The following is a 16,361-nucleotide window of genomic DNA, read 5'->3' on the forward strand; positions in this document are numbered from 1 at the left end:
TTAGCCTTGTCACTGTGAAGGACTTTTAATTCAATGGAAGCGTCACACTGTAAATTGTTCGCGACAACCATTCATAATGCGCAGCTCTTCGTGGATGTATCCGATTAAAATCGTGTGCAATGGCGTGCGAACTTCTCTCCCTAGACATCACTTTGATCTCGATGCATTACCGATGCGCTAAACAAATGTTAATGTATTTTTCTAACACCTCGAAAAGGAGGAAATTGGTACAAGAATTCAGTCATAACTCTTTACTGGTTAAAGATACATCAAAAAGACCTTCACCATTGCATATCTCGTGAAATTCTAGCCTGATTTGATATATCATATCACCCCCTTCCCATTCAAAATTCTGAAGTTGAATTCAAGATGGTCGCCGACCGCGCGGGTGGCGACAATGTGGTTCTCCCTTGGCCTGATAACGATTGGTCATCATCATTTTTACGTTGCGCGTTGCAGTGGCCTTGTACCGGGGGTGTTAAGTGACTTTTTGAGCCACCCTGTATTTCACATGCCTATTGAGACCTTCAAAAAAGCTATTCAAGGAATGGAAGAATAATTGTCAACAATGTAAACATGAACGCAATTTTTGTAAATATATATTTCTTTCGTAGTTTATACTCAATTACATATAAGTAATTACTTTCTAGAGTGTCGATTGTTTACAGGTCCTTTATTACATACATAATTAATATATTTCTTCATATATTAAATAGTATAAATGGGCTCACACTTGTTGCATTATGTTCGATGTGCAAATGAATAAATAGGCACTGTAAAATTATCCTATTGTTAATTAATAATTTACCTAAGGTTTTACTTCTCGGGAAGAAGTTGGCTTCAGCCTCAAAAGTTTCAATTTAAATTCACTGCAGTTTAGAAAGTAAATAACTTCTATTTTTGACTTTTACTGTGTTTATTTCATTTCCATATTTTATGTAATTTATAATGTATTATATTAGTATCTCATATATATGATTTTTGTACATTGTGGTAAAGATCTGAAATACTGAGTGTAAAATTAAATACGTTGTGCATTGTAATATTTGAAATATTGCATTCATGTAGGCTATTTTTGTACATAATAGTCAGAGATTTTATTCCATTCGCTTCATTTAACATGTAAGTATTAATATAACTCGCTTAGGTAACTGTTGTATACACATTTAATTTAGCGTTGACATGTTTTATGTTTATTTACATTTACCATGCTAAAGACCCGGGTTCGATCCCCGGCCGGTTCAAATCCGGGAACTTTTCTAACGTGGAAAGCGGCCCCGGCGCCCACCTAGCGTTGAATGACATGTGTACCTGCGGGAAACCCTGGTGGGTAAAGGCGGTCAGGGGCGTGATGCTGATCACATCGCCCCCACTCACGACCGGATCAAGAAAGTGTGTGTGTGGCGTTACCCCACACCCCCTATACGACTTCATGGCGTGGCGCTAAGCACAGGAAAAAAATTGCCTTCAACATCGTGTAATGAGGCTGAGGTTTGGTTATTTACGACGTGAGTGTTTTTATTTAGAAAAGCCAGCATATGGAGGCACTTTAGTTCAAAATATATCAGTCAACATGGTCATGTAATCTAGTGCATTGTTCCTCAACCGCCGGGCCGCAACCCTATACCGTGCCCTTATATCAACTATACTGAGCTGCGAAAGGTTCTGCTGAAAATAGTTGACAACTATTATAATCCCAATATCATATTTGAGTTGTGAATTTTCGTTTTTTAAGTCCATTTTATGCACAAATATACTTATCAGGACTCGACCTACAGTTTAAAGTGGAACCCGCGCCACAATGTGGCTCCACTGGTTATCGAACCCGGCATCACTTAATTACAAGGAGAAGACATTATAACAGTCGTCATTTATATTTTTATATTTGTCAACAATTCTATACACGTAATCAAACTATTATCACTCTTTATGATTATGCTAGAACTTATTTATCAATATTTAATTTCATAGGTACATGTTAATGTTAATTCATGCATAAAATCTTAAATACTGTAGGTATTTACGAGGAAAATTCTTCGGCTAAGGACATTGACTTAAGAAAAATACCGGGACATGGTTTCACGAAGATTGATAACCATTTCTCTAGTGCTTAGGTATTCGCTTTATCCAGGCTGGAAAGTCTAGCGTATACAATTTGATGTCAGTGCATATTATATCTCAGTTTCTTCATGCACAACATGCCTCTCCGGAGTTTCAATAACTTGCACACATTTTACAATGCGATTTAGATGTAACAATGTCTCTTACGTTTTTATTTCGGGTAACTAATAAACTGATTAATGCAATTATATCGGCATCATCATGCGAACTCAGCAAAGAAACAAGTGTTGCTTGCTGCGTGTCGCGTGCATCTTATCTCTTCGGCAGGGTTGGCAATTTTTTTTTTTTAAGAAACAAAAGTGTATTTGCTTTGAACAAGTTTTAAATGTTTTATACAATGTTTTAAACAAGAACCGAAAAAAAACATGTTTTAAACAAATAAAACGTTTGAAACATAGTGCCAAGAAGACTTATATTCTAAGAATAATGATTAAAATGAATCTCTTAATCATCCAAGGATGGACTGTCTTCCTATTATAAAGTAAATACTTGACTAACTTCTTAAAATACACATTTATTTTAGTATTAAATCTCGCATGTAGGCTGTTCGAGAAGATTCAACTAATCCACAGTTGCCAGACCCACTGAGTCTACGTGGTAGCTACTCTGTTTTTTTTTTTTTTTTGTTTTTTTAATATATTTTATCGTGAATGCGACTGACATTATCAACAATGTGCACATTTTGCAGTGTGTTAAGTGAGAAACAAAACGGTTTCATTCATGTAGTATTTAATTTTTAAAATATTTTAAATACCTGTAAAAAAACAGCCAGGTGTTTTAAACGTAACCCACGGGTACAGCGCCTTGAATAACGTAGTGTGGAAAACGACCCAAGAAACTGGTTCCCCGAGACGATGACAAGTAGATGGCAGTGCGATCGACCCAGGTGCTAATTTTGTTATGAAAGTAATGCGGCTTAGTTAGTTTTTGGAATATATTGTGTAGATTTGTTTCTCTAGAAAGGCGGTAAGTGAAATGATGGAAACAGTTATATTTGTGGAGTGATTTGCAGTCACGAAATGGCATTAATTTGGAAAGAAAAGTAAAATAAAATTAATAAATAAATAGCATGCGTAACACAAGAAGAAACATCGTAATGTGTTTCCGGACGTCAGGTTTTGGACTGTGTATTAGAGTTTATTTTTTTATTAGAATATAAATAGTATCCTGAGAGATATTTCATACCGAGGCGACAAACCACAAATGTCGCTTGAAAGCGAGCAGTCGGAAATCAATGCAGCCTTCGAACCGTAGGGACAAAAGCTCTGACTGCACCGTTTCCTCAAAGAGATTTTACACCAAAGCGACACGCGACAAACGATACGAGGATTTCACACCAAAGCGACACGCGACAAATGATACGAGGATTTCACACCAAAGCGACACGGGTCATTTGGTCCAAGGCAACTTTCATACCGAAGTGACACATGTTGCTTGGAAAGGAGGCAATCAAGAGCAACATTTCACATCGTAGCGGCATGACGGGAAGCACAGGCCAGAGTTCGGTTGGTGAAATCCTCAAGCGATAAGTGTCGCGTGCCGCTTGTCGCTTTGGTGCGCAATCTCACTAAAGCAAGACACTCATTGCATCGCTTATGCGCGAACAACAAACCACGGCAACATGTTGCAAGCTATTGAGGAAATGGCCCAGTTTGAGCGACGCAGAAGCGACAAAGCGACACGTGAGGCTTATCGTGTCGCCTAGATCTGTTGTTGTAATGTGCGGTTTATCGTGTCGCCTATCTGTTGTTCGCAAGCAACGCTTGCTAATAGACTGAAGTCACCATGTCGCTTGTCACTTAGTTGGGAACTCCCCCTGTAGCGCGTCGCTTCGGTCTCAGCACCCTTGCTTTAAGGAGCTTTCCGACCGAAGTAACAAGTAGCACGCGAATACGCCATATGAACGTGTCGTTTGCTGTTTGGACCCTCATGTGCAATGAATGCTATTTTACAGTCTGGAAGTGTGTGTCACTAGTGTGACAGTGTGAACATCTCGTGTCGCTTGTCCCATAGGTTTGAAAGTTGCCTTACACTCATGTCGATGGCACTAAGAAAGTTTTGTGGGGTTCCCCTTGTCGTTTCATGCAATCATCATTATCATCATCGCAGCGATTAGTTTAAAGCTGAAGAAAAGAGACAGTAAATATCAAAAATACAAATGCTTCAGTGTGTATATCTTTAAAAGAAATGATGATGATGATAATAATAATGAACCTAATTCATACACAAAAATTTAGTTGCCAAGATCATTCCACGCGTATTTTTTCTCCCGTATTATTAACGAAAGTATGACGATAACAGGACGTGGTCGACTGTCTAGAATGTTCGTTAATATCTTCGCGACCACTGTACCAAATATCATAGCAATTATCACATTCATAGAAATGCTTCATGTAAAAGAATAAAATGTTGCAGCGAAAACTCCATTTACTTCCATTATAAGCAGTCGAACACCAAGCACCGGTGCCAACACCAGCGCCTCTAGCGGATCATTTTCGAGTGGAACCAGCCTGAGAGCGCAGAAGCATGCCGTTTTCCACACTACGTTATTCTAGGCGCTGTACCACGGGTATTCAACACGATATGTTTCTTTGTTAATTCAATATACATTTTCAGCCACTGAACAGATTTCTATACACAATAAACAGAATAACGCGTATTGAATGAAAGATATAGTTATAAAACACGCAAGTAACCACAAACTATCTAACACCAAGTATCAAAATGTGTTTTAAACAAGTCTGAAAAAAACATGTCTAAAACAATTTGTTTTAAACGTTTTAAACATTTGTGAAAAAACAGTGTTTAAAACGTTTAAAACAAGTTGTTTAAAACATTTTTGTTTTAAACATGCCAATCCTGCTCTCCGGTGTGAAACTCTCGTGTCTCGTGTCGCATGTCGCCTGACGCGTGTCTCTTCGGTGTGAATTCTCCCTTACAGTCTTGTCAAGATCAGAGCCGTAGCTAGGGGGCGGCGGGAGTTGGCCCTGGGCGCCGAATAATCTAAATTTAAAAAAAAATGGAAAAGAGAATGCATGGCGCCCCCATGAAATTTTGTGCCATATTAAATCGATATTGTTTTCAGTTCCAAAAAATTGTGGATCTAAACATTTTCTTGCTTGGCACATTTCAGAGACAATTTATTTATTCGTTATGGTGCCTCTATGTTGCTGCATTATATATATATGTATATATATATATATATATATATATATATATATATATATATATATATACACACACATACATACATATACCATTAATGCAATGAAACTAAAACAGTAGTGAGATAAAATAAGGTTTTACATTCCCGACCGAACTTTCATCGAGGCTTTAGCCTCCCCACTAGTAGAGGGTCTGCGCACGCCTATGCTGAGGACGTATAAACTTTCATGGTAGTTACAAGCCGGAGGTAGATTTGAAAGTGAAGACGGACCTACTCGTGTGGACTGCCATAGGTGATCGTTGCAAATCTTTCATTATGTTACAATATATTGATGAAATACTTAACTAATGCTCTTTCTACTTGTCTGTGGTATCTCATTGCATAGTAAGAGTAACAAGTTTTAACACGCTTTCAGGGTTTAGCTCCTTGGGTAAGAATTCCTCAGACGAACGGTTCTCGTTAAATATACATACACTTTGTCTCGACTTTCAGACTTTCACTCCCGCAACACCAGATCACGTGAAAAATCTCTGTTAGCCACCCCTATCCACAGATCTAACTTCTACGCAAATTCGTTTACCGTTACCTCTGCAGGACACTGGAACAGACTGCCCCCCCCCCAAATATCCAAGCCTCCTCCTCAATTGTAACATTCAAAAGACAATTAAAATTATACATGCTAAACAATTGGACGTAGATGAAATTCCCAGAAAGGAAAGTGTTATACATTTAGCTCACGAAATCTGGTTTCTTTGTAGGTATTTGTGTGTGAATATGTGTGTGTGTGTGTGTCCATATAGAAACTGTGGTGCTTTTATTTTTAATTTTACTTTTCAGTTATATTTTTCATTGTGTTAGTAAAAATAATAAGCACTGTACCTAATTAATGGTTAATCCATGACTTGACTACTCGTATTCAAACTGCATTGCTTTAATTTTATTTTCATTCTACTTTCATTACTTTATTTTTCTTTTATTACTTTATTTTTCATTTATCTTTTTCATTTTTAATTGTATACAATTAACTGTAAAGAAAACAATTGACCACTGTAATTAATGGTTAAGTGGAAGAGAAGGCATCGATGCCTAAACTTCGCCATGTAAACAAAGTCGTTAATAAATAAATATCTCTGGAGCAGGCGAACAAAAATAAGTCTCTGCGCAAGTAGTGATGTGAGACGGGTCCACCAATGAACACGTGAGAGGAACGGCATTTCGTAGAGAGGGGAAAGCGACTGTAGTTACCAGCCTTCCCAACAGCGTGCTTTGCTTCGCTCTGCCTACTCGACCCCCCCCCCCCCCCGCCTTTTCAGCCGCTATGCGCGGCCTTGCTGCAGATATATTTGGGACAGGGTATACCTATAGCGCACCGCCATGAAATAGGCGGCTGGGCAAAATTACGCTGGTGCCACATGCGGGAAAAAGCAATGTTAGAGCGGGACAAGAGTCGCTGGTTCCCTCGCACTGTGTGACAACGTCAACCGGGCTGCGTTGCCTAGTTCGAAACTCTCTCCGGGGCACTTTTGTGTAAGTTTGTATCACATGGATTACAAACACTAACTCTACAACAAGATCTTTCATTCTCTTAAACTTCCGAACACACGGGGTTGTGCTCCGACGTGGCAACAGTGCGAAGTTCTGGCACCTGCCTAATTTCAAGGCCGTGCGTTTATAAGTCAAACCGCCACGCAGAATTTTGTTTTGGTAGGCTAAATATTGTCGGGTGGCATCTGTTTCGGTGGCAGCCATCTATAAATAGATGCCTCTAGGTATACCCTTGTTTACCAGCTATCTATCTATCTATATATATATATATATATATATATATATATATATATATATATATATATTATTGTTAACACACATACTGCACCGTAAAGAGGGGTGTAAGGGGTGACCTTCCTCGTAGTACACCCAAATGTCAACCTCACTTCCACGTTAGTACACCCTGGACTGAAGACTAACGAGGCTCTGGCGACTGGCCCCATGGCCAGTATAATTTTGTTTGTATTGTCCTGTTCCTTTGTCCTTATGTGTGCTGAGTGCCCCTTTACAGCCTCAGCTTTCAACGAAAGTCAGAACATTTTAATATTTTATAATTTTAGTTCTGCAACGATAGAGTTGTTATTTGAAATGATAAGGGGCTGGACCCCGTATAATGTGACGGGTGCAAAATAGCCTTAGTGCTGACGCACCCACAATTTTAAATTCAAATTCAAATTCAAATGCACCGTAAAGACTCTTTCCCACATAAAAAAGTGGGGAATGCCGGAAAAATGGCGGCATCCTTTGAAACTGAGTCAGTGGAGCATTTTGGGGGGGTATTGTTCATATCATAATAGTGCAATTATTTCTTGTTCCAGACATGCCAGCGATCATTTCCATGTGTATTTTGACATTGTCCTGTACTTTGTTGTCCAAGGGCGCAGCGGGGAGGGGCGTTTTTTTTGTTTTTTTTTGAGATTTTGAAATTTTCCGGTTCCTCCCCTTCCCCCGCATCCATATATACACTCAATGTACATAAATTGTATGTAGTCCGAATCTATGGTTCATTTCGCGTATAACGATATATCATTCGTCTGTTTAGGGCAATTAGCATCCGATCTACAGTCCTCTAAATGAAATTCTGCATTTTGTTTAAAATTGGCCCGGTACAAGGGAGCTTACCTGGCAAAATGAGCTTGGTAAACAAAAGGTACGTGTCTATAAACATCTCAAAATACTTATTTTTTATCCGAAAAGTTTCATATAGTATATTTGGCTTGACGAGCATAGATATTGAGCGCCGAGGCAAACTACAACAAAATAAAACAAGTGTAACAACGTGGTGTGCCCTCTTGAATTATTGGCGCCGTAATAAATTAATAATATTATCAGTTTGCAGAGAAACAGATCTAAAACTTTCCTTGCCCTCTCCGCTCGTAACAGATTGCTGCCTTTAATGAAATATTCAGAAAAAAAGTTTATACTTATCGTCTAAAAATAGTTATTGAATACACAATCTGTTCATGATAATGTTATAAGCCAGTTACCTAATGATGACTGATACAGTTGGTCTGCGCTCTTTTGAAAATGGAAATAGGTGTTTGGCGTTTTCATAAAGTGATTATGAATGTATGTGCTGTGCTACATTATGAGATTTAAAAATATATCTCCACTGTTTAATAATATCAGTTAAAAATTAATACATGTTTTGGCGTTCTTATTTACAGGAACTGAATAATTTTTACAATGTTGTTCTTGAATTGTTATTACCATTCATCCCCAAACAATCACTGTATTAACATTCTCTGTAAGCTGTAATAATTGTACTCAATATATTAATTCTCCATTTCCAGGAAGTGATGATCAAGAATCGAATAAAAATGTAAATATAAAAATAGCAATGGATAATTTGCTGTCACTAGTACTGTACATTAGTTTTTATTATTGGGGAAGGGTCAGGGCCGAGGAAAGGGCGTACCAAAATTTAAAATTTGAAAAGTCCACTTCTTGCACAGACAGGCTTATCGGGACTGGACCTACAATGGAATCCTAACCACTATGTGCCTTCAAAGTGTATCGAACCCGGAGGTCCTTGATTACAAGGCAACGGCATTACCAGTACGCCATAGGAGAGGCCAACACATAAATATATATATATACACACACATTATTATTATGTTATTACATAGGAAAGTCACTAATATGTAAAAGTATAGATGTATATACGAATTACTAAATATATATAATGGAATTCATTTGTTAACCTTTATGTATATCAGGTATTTATGAAGTAGCGAACTAATTCCTTTATCAATTAGTTAAAAAATTTCAAAATCATTGAAATAATTTTATTATCCATAATTTCTTGTTTAGTTTTTCTCTCTTTTAATGTCAATCAATTACATTTCATAGATTATATTTGTTATGGACACACATCCACGTGGATATATGATTGTCCTTCATTCTCTTACGAGTCCACAGCCCACAGGTACCGGGTTCGAATCCCGACCTGGGCATGAGTGTTCCTTCATTATATTACCACTCATTCTGATCGTCGCGATTAGACAAAATTGGGAGAAGAGCAACGTAAAATAATGTAATTCAATCAACCAATCTCTCACCTCTCTCATCTCTCCCGAGTCCGTCCATAATTTGTAGTATTATATTTGTTATCGTGATTCGCGTTGGACTACTTATTTAAATCAGTACATAACATTGCTTGAGTTGATTGGGACTGGACCTACAGTTTAAAGTGGGTTCCGAACCACTATGTGCCTCCATCGGGAGTCGAACCCGGGACCCCTTGAGTACATAACAGATTAGGAAAAAAAAGTAATAATGCATTGTTAGTATGATGCATGGAAGGGGTGGATTTATGAGAGCTTATAACTGAAGTGTTTGAGCACAACCAATATTTTCAAAAAATAAACCAAATCAAAACAAATTAAGTTATGAACCACTTTCGGAATCGACCTGCCTATCTCACTCACTCTACGTAGTTCAACATTTGGCACCCAGATGGCAGTGGCGATTTACCATCAATGAGCGCTGCTAGCTGCGTCTGCTCCGATCGACCGAGTCGATTCTGCACGCGAAGGGTGGAACGTTACCTCCGTAACATGAACACATCAAGAAGGTGCTGGAATACGACGACATAGAAGCGAGGACACTGCACACCAAAGTCCGTCTGCAGCGCAGGCCACCTGCTGAGACTGCAGATCAGCTTCATCGAAAGGCTCGTCGACGGCAAAAGAAGATAAGCGAAAGGTAAGTAAGCTGTTTAGTTTTGCATTACTAGCGACGTAACCTTGAAAAGTTAATTATGCCTTTAACCCCGTTTCTCTATGAATTTGACCGGTACTAAATTAGCTTCCCGGATTAACTTTTTGAGACCTGCACAATTCCTTCAAATTCAGACAAATACAAATGGGACAGCTGATAGTGGAACATAGCAAATGCTAACAACCTGTTGAAGTGATCCGATCGATAAAAGGGGGCGAACTAAAGCCCTGTTTTATCCGTGAAGGCTATGCAATCAGTACGGCATGTATGTTGAATGGAATGTCACTGAGAATACGACCAAAACTTGAAGTTACCAAGAACTGGGGTACGCAGGATTTCTTTTCAGAGGCAGATGGAATTCTAAAGGTGGATACATCTGTGTTGTAGGGGGGGATACACAAAGTACAGTATTTTGTGAGTACCATTTATAGTCTTAAGTTTAATAGTTATCCAAAGATAAAAATGGTAATTGTTGGTAATTTTTCCCCGAGTTCTTTACCGCTTTCATTTCAAAAATTTGATTTGATTTTATCCAAATTTCTAGAGGGGCTGTAGCCTCATAATTTCCCCCTTGCGTACGCCAATGCCACGAAGTATGCGTTGTGTATGGATTTTGATATAACATTATATTGTCAGCAAAGGTTTCGCCAATAATGTCAACTTAGAATTCCTTAGTTTATAAGTCTATTTTTTGCCCATAGGATAATCGGGAATGGAACTACTGTTCAAATTGAGATCCGAACCACTACGTGCCTCCACCGGGTATCGAACTACGGACTCCTTGCTTATTTACAAGGCGACTACGTAACGACTACGTAATCGGGGAGTCTCGAATGTCTCCTTAGAGTTGTGCATTACGATATTGTAAAAGAGAGAACTTCTCAGGTGATATTGCTGAAATTAGTGAAGATGAGTACAGTCACCAGCAATAAAAATGAGACACCTATATCCTGAAATACTGCCTTCCCTGCAAGGCGTTGTCTGTATCTATATTAAACTCTTACTTCTCTATTTTTATTTCTCTCTTCTTTCTCTCTCCCCATCCTTTTCTCTCTCTTTTTCTCTTATTCCTCCCTTTATCTCTTCTTTCTTTTTCCCATCTTTCTCTCTTTCTCTCTGTTTCCCTTCTTTCTTTCTCTCTTCTCCCATCTTTGTTTCTATCTCTACTTTCATTATTCTCTCTACCTACCCATCTTTGTCTCTATTTAACTCTTCTCTTTCACAATATTGTTTCTCTCTTTCTCCACGTCTTTCTATTTCTCTCTCTTCTTTCTCTCTTCTCACTCTTCTTTCTTTCTCCTCATCTTTATCTTTCTGTCACTCTCTTCATTCTCCCTCTTCTCTTTTACCACATCTTTCTATCTTCTTTCTCCCGTTTACCCTAAACTTCTCTCATCTTTCTCTCTTTTAACCCATCCTTCTCTTTCGGTCTTTCTCTTTATCCACGTCTTTCTCTTTCTTTCACTTTTCGTCCCCTTTCTCCCTATCTTTCTCTCTATTTCACTTTTTCTTTCTCCCTATCTTTTCTCTTTTACCCCATCTTCCTCTCTTCTCTCTCTTTTACCCCATCTTTCTCTCACTATCTCTCTTACCCATCTTTCTCTCTTCTTTTTATCTTTCACCCCATCTTTCTCTTTCACTCTATTTCTTTCTCATGTCTTTCTCACTTTCACTCTTCTTTCTCCCTATCTATCTATCTCTTTCACTTTTCTTTCTTCCATCTTTCTCTCTTTTACGTCATCTTCCTCTTTTGTATCTTTTACCCAATCTTACTCTTTCACTCTTTCTCCCCATCTTTCTCTCTTTTACTCCATCTTTCTCTCTTCTTTCTCCCATTTACCCCATCTCTCTCTTCTTTCTCTCTTTTACATCATCTTTCTCTTTCTCTCTTTCTGCTTATATATCTCTCTCTTCACTTTTCTTTCTCCCATCTCTCATTCTCTTTCTCTCTTCTTTCTTTTTCTCCCCATCGTTCTCTCACTCTTCCTCTTCTATATCGTTCTTTCGCACCTGTTTCCATTTTCCCCTTTATTTATCTCTTTCACTCTTTCTCTCTCTCTCTTTCTCACTCTCTCTTTCTCGCTCTATCTCTCTCTCTCTACCACTCTTTCTCTCTCTCTCTCTCTCTCTCCTATCTCCGTTTCTCTTTCCTCCCATATTTCCCAACTTCTTTTTCACTCTCTCTCCCTCCTCTTCTCTCTCTCTCTATTTCTCTCGCCCTTAACCACCTTGGCCCCCTACCCTTTCTTTCAGGGCCTACAAATTGACTATACATAAAGGAAGAGAAAAACCAGAGGATAGCGTCCCGCTATTCCTGATTTCTAATCACGTGCAGTTCTTTGTCCTCTCCATTTCTTTTTCACCTATCCTTCATCTTCGTCATAGTGATTAATTTAGTGAGGAGACGAGGGACGGATGATAATATTTTCTAGGGGTATTAATATTTACTCTAACTGGGAATACCATGGAAAATTTCGTATACGAATAAAAGATCATTTATGAAGTTAGTCTCGCTTGTTTGCTGGGGTGATTATGTGGGCGGTTTGGTCGTATCCGCCCCTTACCATCAATTCTCTGATGTCTTCATGAGCTGTCGTCTTGAAACATTGCAGTGGATGTTACAGGAAACAAAGTACTATAAATTCAACTGTTATTTATTATTATTATTATTATTATTATTTGCGGTAAGTTTACATTTAAGCTTACAATTTTCTAATTTTCGGCCCGCGTGGCAGAGTGGTTAGCACATCGCGCTACGACGCCAGGGGTCCCGGGTTCGATCCCTGCCTGGGAATGGATGTTTGTGAGTTTCCATTCATCAATTTCATATCATCACTCATCCCCATCTTCGCAAATTAGCCAAAAGTGGCACAAAAAGCGAAGTAAAATAACGCATATCAATCAATCAATCAATCAATCAAATTTACTAACTACACAGGGTGTCATTAAAATGACTCCAGTAGACCATGGAAACTGGTCTTGGCGTTAAGAAGTCCGTGCTTACAACCAAACAAAATATTTCATCCCATATGTGACGTTGTTTCTTGCCGTAAACGACCTGTGCCAGACAGTGCCAACTATACAATTATACTAATAGTATAAAAAATATACAAAATATAGGAAATTGTCCAATAACTAGAAATATTTGTAATTACATATTTTTTTCTTATGTTTTTTAAACAGTTCCGCCAAGTAGCGTATGAGAAGGAGACAATGATTGATTTCGTTTAGTTTACTTCGCTTTTCTTCCACTTTGGCTAATCGCGAAGATGAGGGTGAGTGGTGATGAATTTGATGAAAAGACACAAAGAACACCCATGCCCAGGTCAGGATTCGAACCCAGAACCCCTTAGGGAGGCAATGAAGTAAATGAGGTACGGTGTTGAGTATCCATAATTTAGTATCTGAATTTGTCGTTTATATTTGGTCAAATTTCTCTCCTTTTTGCAGTTTACAGGCATATGATTACATACTTTACTCGTTTGAGTTCTTGTTTTAAGTCCACTTTATACACAGATAGGTTAATCGAGACTGGACGTAAAGTGAGATAGGAAGCACCATGTGCCTCTTCTGGGTATCGAACCCATGACCCCTTGATTACAAGGCCACGACGGTACAGTGTGATCCATGAGTATTACCGTGCAGTTTGTGCAATATATTTGACCCAATAGGAGCTTCAAGAATTAAAAGAAAACTGAAAACAAGCTGTTGACAACTTCCGCACCAGGGTACATAAAAATCCATCTTGAAAACACACAGAAAAATTGATGAAAATAGTCATGGACAATTTGCGCGGTAATACTCATGGATCCCACTGTACGACTACGCCATCGGGGGAGGCCCACGCACTTTACTCGCCAGAGATAATAGGGATTCTGATTCTATCCACCCATCTTACTGCGGCCTATGCTCATTTACGACTACGTTGGAGCCAAACACATGAACTCTTGGAAGAATAAAGCTTATTGAGAGACCGAACACAGGACACCGTTGATTTCTTGCAGACGGAAACGAAACCGAAGGAAAAAGAGCGGTTATGACTGAAGTGTTCCTCGAACCTCGCATGCCTCTCGGATGAAGTGAACGGGTTGATTCTTAGCAGGCGTATCATATGAAAGCTTTTTCCTCTCGCACCGAAATACATTAATCCCAAGGCCCGCAAACGTTATCTGAAGGGCCGCAGGCCACTTCGCGAAGCTTTGGGTCCTCCAGATGTGGTTGCGAATTCCTCCTGCCAAAACAAACAAGTTGTCTGCACCTCATCGTCTCGCAAGAAAACACACCAAATACATGTTTAACATGTGGCGCACGTGTTTGCGGTATACATATCCCATTCACCATTCAATACCACAAAGCATTTCCACCTTCATCGGTAGGAGTCTGTAGTAAGCAATGGTATTTAGGCTGTAGTTTTGGCAACTTAACATCTACAACAATACCATAGACGACCACAGCGTGGAGAAAGGGGAGTAATTGTCCCTCCTTCCCTTCCCCACGCTGGGTTTACGAAATGGGATAATGTTTATAGGCTGTTGCTCCGCAAGACGTTTAAGTAAGTCGTGCTGGCCAGATTTCTAATCTTATATTCCATTCATGTATATCTAGTTATGGAATCTGCATAAATAATATGTAGTTCAGCTTTACATAAACTAGTAGGGGAAGGTAGCACAGTACCGGACACCTAAGGTGTGTAAAGTATTTTTCATACACTATATTGTTTATTGGAAAATAAAAATGGACAAATGATATATACACAAGTTATTTATTAGCTATCATGAACACAAATGTTAAGACGCAAAGGAAATGACAAAAATAAGTCGTTGTAAATCAAGTGAAAATTGACAGATTTAAAAAACAGGCTCCCAGTACCGGACAGCAAACATGAAGTCATTATTATCAAGATTATGAAACACAAAAAGTAAGCAAATTGCGTTTCCTTATAAAAACACTCCTACCAGTGGTCACAAGTATAAAAGCAGATATGTTTTGCGTCAGCACAGTTGACATAGGCCCACCCGTCAGACTTTAGACACTGAACCCAGTCCTCATCAAAAGTCTCTTGGCAAATGAGGCATAAAGTTTGATTTCTACCAGCTACGTTTTCAACACTATGTGACTGTAGTGTCCGTTGAACTCCACTTGAAACTTGTTGTCCTGTTGCTGCCTTCTTTTTCTTGTCTAGTGTAAAAACTTTACCGTGTGGTTGCTATGTTGCCACTTGGACTTTTTTTCCCCCATTTTCTTCACTGCATCTCTGTGGGTTCTCCTAGTTTCAGAATTTGCTTCCTTCTGTTTGGCATCGGCTGCTTTAATTTCAAGTTTTGTCTTCTAGGGGCTTGACGTCAAAATTTCACTTGTTTCACAAAGTATTTTCCTTTCAGTCAGTCAGCCTTCTCTTAGAATTGGATGAAAGTGAGAAATTTCATTGATGACATGTTACACGTGGGAAGAGGTTGATAGAGTGCTTGGATTTGTCCGTGAGGCGTCTGAGGTGCTGCGTCTAAATGAAGTAGGGCTATCGTGATTGGTCTGTGTTGTCACAGGAGATGAGTGTCCATCATTAAGAGAACCATCTCTCTCAATTTTAATATGATCTGAAGTAGACACGTGGACGGTCCACAGGAACCTCCGGTAGGCCTATGCAGTCAGGATGTTCATGTGTTGAGCAGAGGAAGTCTAAATCGGAGAAGGTATTCCGATTGAAAGGAAATAGTCATGTGCATGAACTTACTTCTTGAGTGTGAATGCTTCTGGACAAAACACGTCTAGCGTGTGTAGAAACCTAACTGTTTTAGTCTGTTTCCCAGTGTAGTTCTCGGGACAGAGAACTGAGTAGCAGCGTTCCTAATCGACAATACATTTGTCGTCATTTTCTCTATTGCATTTTTCATGTCTTCTTCAGTCAACTTTAATTTATTTTTTCATTCATTATGTAATATTCCAACTGAATGAAAGAGACACGCCCAATTACACAATTGCAAGACGAATTGTGTTTACTTTCTTTTGTTCGGTACTGGGAGCAGACCTACCGTCCGGTATTGCGCCACATATACACGTGTTACGAAATTCGCTTACCGACGACGCACAGTTAACACGATAACAAAGGCTGTTAATGGTTTTCGATCTTGCTTAATTATAAATTAATAAATACCTATTCCTATTCATGAAATTCACCCTTCAGGAAAGATTGTTCTGCTGCAAATTATCTTACGTTGTTCGCTTTCTTAAAATGTGCAGAAGCCGCAACACAATGGCCTGTTGTGACATAATCTGTGACTTCAATTACTTCAACTTCACCAGTAGCGCC

At 38.9% G+C, this 16,361-nt stretch overlaps 2 protein-coding genes across 5 annotated transcripts in view; one reads left to right on the plus strand and one right to left on the minus strand.

Moving 5' to 3' along the window:
- The window catches only part of gprs (speckle type BTB/POZ protein), a 352,627-nt gene that overhangs the window by 190,673 nt on the left and 145,593 nt on the right, over nt 1-16,361 (plus strand). For 3 of the 4 annotated variants that reach the window (XM_083120267.1, XM_083120269.1, XM_083120270.1), the window contains exon 1: nt 9,863-10,039. The exons of the other annotated variant lie outside the window; for it this stretch is intronic. The gene's annotated coding sequence lies outside the window, so the exon portion shown is untranslated. Of the gene's footprint in view, nt 1-9,862; nt 10,040-16,361 lie in introns of those variants that run through there. 4 annotated transcript variants of the gene reach the window in all.
- The window catches only part of LOC145986365 (alpha-amylase-like), a 307,352-nt gene that overhangs the window by 177,114 nt on the left and 113,877 nt on the right, over nt 1-16,361 (minus strand). The gene's annotated exons all lie outside the window — the stretch shown is intronic.

Source organism: Lepisma saccharinum, chromosome 4 (assembly GCF_977018435.1).
Source record: "Lepisma saccharinum chromosome 4, izLepSacc3.1, whole genome shotgun sequence".
Taxonomy (NCBI): domain Eukaryota; kingdom Metazoa; phylum Arthropoda; class Insecta; order Zygentoma; family Lepismatidae; genus Lepisma; species Lepisma saccharinum.